The following is a 9699-nucleotide window of genomic DNA, read 5'->3' as shown; positions in this document are numbered from 1 at the left end:
TTCCTAGTTTAATGAATTTATTAAACCTTAGCCACCTCTCAGGATGCTGTCCCAAATACTTTTCAAAGCACTTTTTAACATATGAAATACATTCTTTTTCCCAAAGTGATTGGAATCAGCAATTCAGATATCCCATTTGCCATTTAGCTTCTGCGCTATTCTGGACCCTTTCTCAGCGCAGTGGTTCTGCAGCATTTTCAGTGCATGCATGCCTGCAGCCCCTCATCCCCAGACAAGATGGGGGGAGCTTGGACGATAAAGGCTGGCCCCATAGCAGGACCTCAGACTACTACTGAGGTTGCCTTCTCAGTCGTGCTGGCCACTTCAACCACGAGGATGTGGAGAGAACCCCGCACTTTCTCTTTCCACTTTTCTCCAAAATAGAGGATGGCCAGTGCTGACTCCATTCCCCATCGTGTGCAGGGAACCAAGGGTCACCGTGTCTCCTTTAGGTTTGGCCTCCAATTCATTCAAATGGTCTGTGATTTCTCCTTTCTCACAAATTAACTCAGCGTTTTCTGCCTCCCCAGGTGTCATCTTGAGGGTCTTCTCTGAACCACCTATCAAAATCTAACACTTCACCCAGTAGGGGGTACAGTCCCTGTCATTAAAAGGAGAAATCCTTTCATCTCTGTTCTTTTCATGTCTAGTATCATGGAACCAAGACTCTACCAGTATTATATTTTCTTTCCCCAGCTAAAAGGCAAGCAGCCCAGACATCGCGGTACTTGAGATACAAACATGTGATGGACTCCTGTAAGGAGAAGGATTGTCCTTGAGAACTCATTTCTTTCTGTGCTTGAGCCCTACGGGGTCCTCTGAGTCCTGCTTCCCTCGAGTACCTGCGTGGACTGCAATAAGCCCTGAAGTCCTAGGATTGTGATTTCTTACCAGTATGAGGTTTAACTTCGCTAAACCTTGAGAGAAAACATTCCTCTGACAGGAAGAGACTGTCTCCATTCATTCCACTGGAATGACCAATGCCAACCAAGTCCTCACATCCAGCAGCATGGAAGTCTTTCTAGCACCACTTGGTTCGTTTGCTGACCCTGGATCCCAAGCCAGTTGGGAAGGGAATTTGCTCTAAAAGCTGCATAGCATTCAATTTACGAGCTCTCGGGATCTCTGTCCCCTCTTGGGCCATGTGGGGTTAGCCTGCCTTCTGTCCCATCAGCGACACGCCAGTGGGTCTCACCGCTGCTTCCAGGGCTTCCCACCCATGGGATGAGCTCAGAAACTCTTTTCCAACCCACACTTCCAGCAGGTGCTGAACTCCTGGAAGGCTGAGGGAGAGTGCGTCCGACAGTCTTTTGAGGGGATCAGCCAAATTTCTCCACAAACCATTCCCAGACGGCAATGTCCCCAGGAAACCATTGGACCAGACCCCAGTCCAATGACCCACTCAGCTCCTGGGCTGTGGCTCACTGGGTGGATTTTGCCTGCCAGTGGCCAGAAGCAGTGAAGGTAAAACTCTGCAGCCAGCCGGCCTCCCTCGAGGGCTGAGACAGTGGCCCAGGATGCTGGCTCCGCTAACCCAGCGATCTTGGCTCCTAGTGTCGTATTTTTCATGGTGTGGATCTCTTGAGATTGTGCTTGAAAAATGTGATTCATCATTCTGAAATAAAGAACTAGTAAGCTTAGATTCAAAAACAGAACTTCTAAACACCAGCGAGATGGGTACACATGAGTGATCTGTACCAAGAGACTTTTACATGGAATCTGGTACTTTTTTATGTTCTCAGTACACTGTATACATAACAGCTAAAAATAATTTAATAAGCTAAAGTCTTCTAGCTATACGGCACAAAGCAAGAATACATGGCTATACGTGTAATAACCCAAAATAAAGCAAAGGTAAAAATGACACCAGCAACCCGACTCCATTATAAATAACAGCGAGTTCTGCAAGCCACAGTGATAACGTATGCCCTCGTGATGTCATAATTCCCTCTTCTCCAACCCTTTGTGGGCAGGTTTGGTCCCAGTGAAGAGGTGGGGAAATCCCAGGTAGAAATCCTAAGCAACTTTGCTCAAAGCCAGGCGGGGTTGAAAGAGAGCCAGGAGCAAATCTCAGAGCAGCCAAACCCCAGTTCCTCCTGGAAGCCTCCTGTGAGCTTTATAAATGACAGAACACGTACTGAGTCCTGGTGAGTGGAAGCCAGTGCTCGGTGTGGAAATCTGCCCTTCCAGGAAAACAGATGCCATACCCCCACCCAGGGCAGGGCTGCACGCTGTCCCTGACGGCTGCCTTCAGCTCCCTTCATCCTTTGCAGTCAGTCTTCCAGGAGGGATATGATGCTCCAAACACGTGTTCATCTTGTCCAGACCCCTGACCTGCATATCAGTTCATCCAAGAGGAAGTAAAAAGAAACTCAGTCAAAATTAAAAGAAGAGAGGCCAACTCTTCAGTTGAGCTGACTTTTCATCAGGGAACCTGAGGAGCCAGCCAGAAAGATCCGCCTGGACTTAGGGGGAAGTGACATAGGGGACAGGAAGGTCACCGACAGAGTGGTTGAAAAGGGATCTGGCCAAAGAGAAGAACTAGAAAGAACAGTATTCTCAGAATTTTCCACACCAGCCACCCTCCTGAGGGAAGGAGAGAGTTGATCTCTAAACCTCCCCCAGGGGCAGAGCAGACAACTGCAGGGGAGAAGGGCCCGACCCAAACCATCCTGCACAGGGGTCTCCTGGAGGCCACTCTGTGCTCTAAGATGCTCCAGACTTCCTCCTCCTCCTCCACTTCCTCCTCCCCACAGAGTAGTAAAGTGCTCTGCCAGGGGCCTGGTCTCCCAAATGCTTCAGCCCCCCTCAGCCCTGGTACCCGGTGCACTCCTGGCCATCTCCACTGGGAGGCGCTCCGTGCTGTTCAGCTGTGACCTGGTTACCAGTAAGGGATTAGGGGCAAACCAGCAGGATTTAGGCATTTTTCTTGGGAACAGTTTTTATTTTATTAAAAACTCCTAAAGTATTTATCTCCTTAACAAACAGTGCTGTGCACACAATCTGTCTATGTGTGTGTGCCTTTGGAGGAGAGAGTTCTGAGACCGGGCTTGAATGGAAAGCCCTTGGGAAGGGCTGGGTCACGGGTCTCATTTTCGTCAAGTAGTGACAATACTCTACGAACCGTGTGAAAAGAATTTTAGATCAGTGAGAATAGCTGGAAGGGTGGGTGAGTCGCTGGCCCGGGGAGCATGGAGAGGCAGGATAGGGTACTATGAAAGCCAGGAGATCAGGGAGCAGGTCCTGAGTCCGTCACCAAGAGTGTGCAACTTTGGCAGGCCACTCAACTCTGGGCTTCATTTTGCTTAACTAAAAAATGAGATTGGACTAAATATTTCCCAATATTTAGGATATTCCATATTTCCTCAGTAATTGTGCACATTGATTAAGTAAAACAGGCTTCCTTTACTTCCATAGGCTAATGTGCTATGCATAGTGACCACCAAGGGGAAGAAATTCCGTGCAGTGTTTCCCAAATTTTCTGCCCTTGGAATCCTATGTTAAGGGAACATCTTTTAGGATCAATGGCACAAGGAGGAAATAGGCTTTGTGAAATTGGACTGATGCTCTCCAGATTCTTCCCAACTTCAGAATTCTGTGCGTCTCTGAATTTTATGGAAAACTTAAAGCAGGTTTCTTTCCTCCCTATTCCGCTAGAATAAAAGATCTACGTTGCTTCTGCTCAAGTAGGTAAGAGAGACCAGACCCTCGCTTGAGTCTGAAGTATGTTTGCTGAATTGCAAAGGTGTAGAGTTGTGTTTTGTTTTTACTGTGTACTTTCTCCCAAAGCCAAGCTGATTGAAACGCAAATGAACTCTTGTCCACCACAACCAACCAAAATGCAAACATTTACCTTGTTCAATTTGCAATTCTAACTTATGTAAATACAGTCTTCTTAAAACAACAGACTGGGGATGCCAGACTCATTCTGACCTAGCTTATCTTCTATTCCTAATTAATACTTTGAGGTTCTGCCTCCCATTTAATTGGTGGTCCTAGAAATCTTTCACTCAGTTTAGAGAAGAGAACCTCTTTCGACCAACCAGGCATTTATCTGGGTTGAAGACAGTGGATTGCACTGGGCACCATGCTGAGGTCTGTGCCCTCCAGCAGTTAGGAGTTCATATACAGAAATGTCATAAATAAAACTCCCAACTGGGTGGGTAGGTGATATACAAAAGTAACTGTCTCACCTGAGGTCTTGCCAAAAAAAAAGGGAGGGGGGAGGCTTCTTGTCACTTTAGTTGCCAAAAATAGAGATCCAAGGGCTGAGAATATTCATCTGACCTAAAAGTCAGATAGCAAATAATGTCCCCGAGGAGCCCCTAAAAGCTGGCAGCCACCTAGGGGACTGCCTGCATGGAAGGGGGGCCCGGGCTCACTGTGTTTTCCTGGGAGGCTCCGAAGCCCCCGGTGAGGGCCCCAAAAAGTGCCCCCGGAGAGATGCCACAGTGTTGGCACCGGTTCCAGGGAGACAGCCCAGGGGTCAGGGTTGCCTCAAGATGATCTGGAGGTTCTTTTTTCACTTTTGTGGAAATAAAGACCAACCATACAAGGACAAGCAAAGGCTATTGATTCAGCACTTGCTGTCACAAGGGAGTCGGCCACCATCACTTGCACTTTGGCAGAGACCCCAAGGCAGGCTTCTTAGGGAAGGAAGGACTGGCTTCCGATGTGCACTGTGGGAGGCTGTGGGCATGGGGGAGCTGTGGGCATTGGAGGCAGCTAACTCGGAGCAGGGCATCCGTGTGATGGCTTACGGGTGCGTATTTGGCTTTTCCTGGCTGCTCCTAAACTGGAAGTAGGGACAAACATTAGAGGTGCTGTTAGTTGTTAATCAAGTCCTGACCATTTGGGGCCAATTATTACAGAGGTTATTGTTTGACTTCCTCAATCATCGCTGGGGATAGCAGTCTGACTTCAAGCAAGCTGGCTTCCTGGGGTGATTCCCGGAGATTGTAAGTTTTTATATATGGTGTGGCCATATATATATTTATATATTTATATATATTTATGTATTCAGTCTCTCGTTTTAAATAGGCAAGTTTCTAATTATCTTGAATTTTATTGTCATAAGAATGAAACGAACCTACCCCTAATGAACAATGAATTAGTCGACATTAGTAAGAATGGCTTACAGTTGCATAATTCTACTTTTAAATACACAAAGAGTAACAAATGCTGCCCAGAAATCGTGCATCTTGCCCCAGTTTCTAATTTGAGTTTGCAAAAATGGAAAAAGCACCGTGAACTACGTGCACTTTCAGAAACAATAGTAAAGGGAAAACACATGAGGAGCCACCAGAGATAATGTAAGAAAGATAATGAGGAAATGCTCTGTAGATCATACTCTAGCGACATTAACACTTTATCACAAACCCCATTTTAATTTTACTGCCTGAGTTCACCCCCAAGGAACACAAAAACTACCTGCAGAGCTCATGGTGTGTTCTTGAAAGCTTCAAAAATTTCTGTGGCAGAGTTGGAACAATGATTCTCTTCACTGACAGAGCTTAGTCCAGGGAAATCATGACCGGGCTGTGCTGTCGCCAGGCTGCTTGCTTTTGAAATATTTAAATAAGAATTTCCCCACCTCTATATAGTAATACCGTCTTGAGGAGGAAAATGGATTCTGAATCCCACTGGAGGAGGGAGGGATAGAGGCAAGGCAACTTTGAGCGAGTGTGGCAGCCCATTACTGTTAAAGGCGTCCTGTTTCCAGAAATTCGTAGGGCATCTAATTCTCTACTGATCCAGTCACCATACCTGCAAGCATCTCAGGAGAAGCCGTGGTGAGTGTAAAATGTAAATGGCAGCTTTATCAGAACTCTGACTTCTCTGTGCTCCCATTTAAGTAATTCAGCCTGCCCATGTCCTAGCTGCTGGGTAAACATAATTATCTCTACCTCTGCCTAAGCAGCGATCTTGTTGTTTAGCTATTGTCTCCTTCACCTTACCCTCTTTATGAGAACAATACTTTCAGCTAAGGGTTGAATGCAATGGCATCCTGGTAAAATGTTTAGCAACCAGCTCTCCAGAACAAAACCCGGAATGCATGAATATACATACATAAGCATATAAGTTAATAAATTATAAACCCTAATGATGTGAAGGACGTGTAGCACACAATTACAAATAATAAAATAAGCAATACTCTTTATTATGATCCCATGGAGCCAGTTGATTCTCACAGAATGCTTTTGTTGATTTCTTCAACCGCTTGTATCCATACCCAATCTACGGTTGCTATTGGTGAACACGTGTAGTTCTGATGTAAATGTTGGCTGACGCTTTCATTATATTTATGAGCAAGACAGAAGTGAAACAACAAAGATGTATGTCCAGTGAAATGTCAGAACTTTACTTACACATTAATGACATGAGCAATTTCTTCACTAAATTGAATTAATAGTTTTCAAATATTTGAAGAAAATTTCCTCAATTCTTTATGCTATTCACAATGTGATGGCAAGGGACACAACACACTTTTCTATTTAAACTGAATTATTAACACTGTCTCCATCACTTTCTTAAGTCTAGAGCTTGAAACAGTAAACAAAACTAAATCAACCCTTGATTTATGGCTTCTACTGATTTCCACAGTGTAGATATTCCCACCAGAGCCAATTTGAAGCAACCAACACAGTGTCACTGAATGAGGAGTTGGAAAGGGATGCATAGTAAGTAGCAATTTAATGTTTAATAATGACTTTAACAATCTGCTCTCAAGACTCCTGCAAATGTAACCACGTAGCTGACTCCCGCTCATCCTGGTTGTGTGGTTGCGTGTGTTGTGTTGTGTTTCAGAATGCAGAACTAGCCCAGGTGCAGCCTGGATGGCAACTCGGGGATTGTTCAGCCGGGCAGGCGAGGTACTCAGCCGGTGGGCTCAGGACGTAGATGTTTCTCTTGTCCTTCCATTAATTCGGCAATATTTAAGGGGTGCCTACTACATACCAACCACCATGGCGCTTGTTGAGCCCGGTCATCCAGTGGTGAATGAAGAGGACGCAGCGCTGCCCCACCGAGTGTATGGTCCCAGCCAGCTCTCTGTCTACCAGACTCTGCAGAATCCCCTTCTCTCCCGCTGGAGCCCGACGCAGGGCTCACAACTGTGCCAGCAAGAAGCCAGCCTCGACGGCTCCCTCACCTTCCTTTTCCATAGCAGTGCACCCCCACGTCCCGCCCATTTCTCCCCCTCCTCTCCAGACCTGCTGCTGCCGCCCCGAGTACAAGCCCCCATCGCCTCTCACCCAGCCTTCTTCAGGAACCTCCTAACGGGTCTTCCTGCTCCCCGTTACCCAGGCCACCTCCACCCACCAACCGGGGTGCTTTTCTTTTTTTAAAAGATTTTATTACTTTTAAGTAATCTCCACACCCCGCGTGGGGCTTGAACCCACAACCCTGAGATCAAGAGTCCCACGTTCTACTGACTGAGCCAGCCAGGTGCCCCTAGGGTGGTTTTTCTTCATTTAAAACAGAACAACTTGTTTTTGTATCATTCTGCAGCTTTAATGGCAGTCAAGCTTGGTGGTGAGAGACATCACCTCCAGCCTACATGGCTGCACTGCTCACCAGCTGGGTGACTCGGCCAAGATGATGTGGCAGCTCTGCATGTGTTCCCCCAGCTGCAGAATGAGGACAGTATGGTGCCCGTTGAATAGGGTAGTTTTGAGGATGAGTTAGCATCTGTGAAATGCTGAGAACAGTGCATCATTACCCTTCTCATCATTAGCATTAGGATAAAGACCAAACCCCTTACCTGCTCCGCCTGCTCTTCCAACTTCACCTGTCAACATTTGCCCTGCTGTTCTGTGCTCCAGAACTCTGTCCTTCTCTGCAAGGTCCTCGCCACACTGGCCCTTGTCCAAGCTCCTCTCACTGCCTGTCCTGGTTGAGCTTTAACTCAACTCCTCCTTCGGAGCTACTTCAAGACCATGCCTGCAGAAGAGCCTTCTCTCGCCCCGGTCTGGATCAAGTCTGGTGTTACATTCCTTCGGACCACATCTGCCCTTGTACTCAGGCATTCATGAGGATGAATATGTAACAGTTCGTGGACTGCAGGAGAGTGCCCAGTGCCTTGTACAGTGCTTAAAACATGAGAGGTTTCAATATATATATACTAAATAGGGCTTATCTAAGACCCATCTGAGAGACCACTTGTCATAGCAATGTCTCATTCAGCAAAATTCCAGTACGGATTAGAAAGTATAGCTGTATGCCTGGATTTGACTAAAGGTAGTATTTGGCATCAACTCTTGCACCCTGTTACCCCTTTCCCCAAAACTACCAAGGGCCCCGCTTCGTTTCTGCCAGGTGCGCAGCATAGCAGGAGAAGAACAAGGATAATATGAAGACTTGGGGGCCTTGCCAAAGTATTTTACCCTACAGCGTTGCCAGCTCTTGAGCAGGCTTGACTTCTCAAGGCCATGCTTACGATTCCAGTGACTAAAAGGTTCACAGACACTTGCTGAGCACCCACTGGATACAGGACATAATAGCAGATGCCTCATGCACCTCGACTCTGTTCTACCAGAAAAGAGTGAACTGGGTCAGCTTCCCAAAGGAGAACCAGAAAACCACGGAGGTTGAACTCACCAAGACTGAGCAATTCTTTGCATACAGGCACCTAACACAATGGCCTCAGCATATTTTGCTTTTATGTGCCTTATCTAGAGAAACATACATAAAGTATTGGAGTGAAATGTTTTATCTGGGATTTGCTTTAAAATATCCCGACAACAAAATGGTGAGGGAACAGATGAAGCAAGAATGACAGAGTGCTGATGACCGAAGCTGAGCGAGGGGTGGTGGGTACTTGGGCAAGAGTGAGGGAAAATGGATGAAAGTTTCTGTAATGAAGGTTTTTACATAGCTTCAAAATATATAAAGCAAAAACTGATAGAACTCTAGGAATTCATTGACAAATCCACCATGGTAGTGGGATCTTCCAGCATACTTCTTTCAGTTATAGATTCATCAACCAAAAGCTAAATTCCGTGGATATAAATAAAACTTGGCACTCAACAACTAGAGAATACAAAACCTTTTGAAACACACATGAAACATTTATAAAACTTGATCATACATTAGACCATAAGACAAGTATCAACAAAGTTCAAACAATTTCTACCAGGTAGACTATGTTCTTAGAACACAATCCAGGGCACCTGGGTGGCTCAGTTGGCTGAGCATCCAACCCTTGATTGCAGCTCAGGTCTTGGTCTCAGGGTTCTGAATTCAGGTCCTGCATTGGGCTCAATGCTGGGCATAGAGCCTACTTAAAAAAAAAAAAAAAAAAAGAACCCAATGCAATTAAGGTATAAATCAATAAATAGACAAAACTGTCTAAATGTTTGAAATTTTGAAATCATTCAAAACGTCAAAGAACAAGTGAATGATAATGAACCAAAACTTGTGAAATGCCATGAAAAACGTGGAGATAAGTTTATAGCCTTAAATGCTTACTTTTATATAAGAACAAAAGCTGAAAATTAGTGAGCAAATACACATCTTCAGACATTGGGGGGAAAAGCAGCAGAAAACTGTTTTTAAAAAAGGATAAGGAAGCAAAGATAATAGAATTTAATGAACATAAAAACCAAAAATACATTTAAGAGGGCCCATGATATCAAAAGTTAGTTCTTAGAAAAGATGGACGAATTTGACAAATACTTGGCATGGTATATGAAGAAAAAA

General features: G+C 45.4%; 1 long non-coding RNA gene across 1 annotated transcript; it reads left to right on the top strand.

Annotated features, from left to right (window-relative positions):
- The first annotated feature begins 4322 nt into the window (after positions 1-4322).
- On the top strand, positions 4323-8709 carry LOC118546977 (uncharacterized). Its single transcript, XR_004922874.2, has 4 exons — positions 4323-4958; positions 5604-5792; positions 6604-6680; positions 6808-8709. It is a non-coding gene; the product is annotated as an uncharacterized LOC118546977 (long non-coding RNA).
- Positions 8710-9699: the final 990 nt, after the last annotated feature.

The sequence above is a fragment of the Halichoerus grypus genome, chromosome 9, assembly GCF_964656455.1.
Source record: "Halichoerus grypus chromosome 9, mHalGry1.hap1.1, whole genome shotgun sequence".
Classification (NCBI taxonomy): Eukaryota; Metazoa; Chordata; class Mammalia; order Carnivora; family Phocidae; genus Halichoerus; species Halichoerus grypus.
Note: the sequence above shows the minus strand (reverse complement) of the source record. Positions and strands in the feature narration are given on the sequence as shown.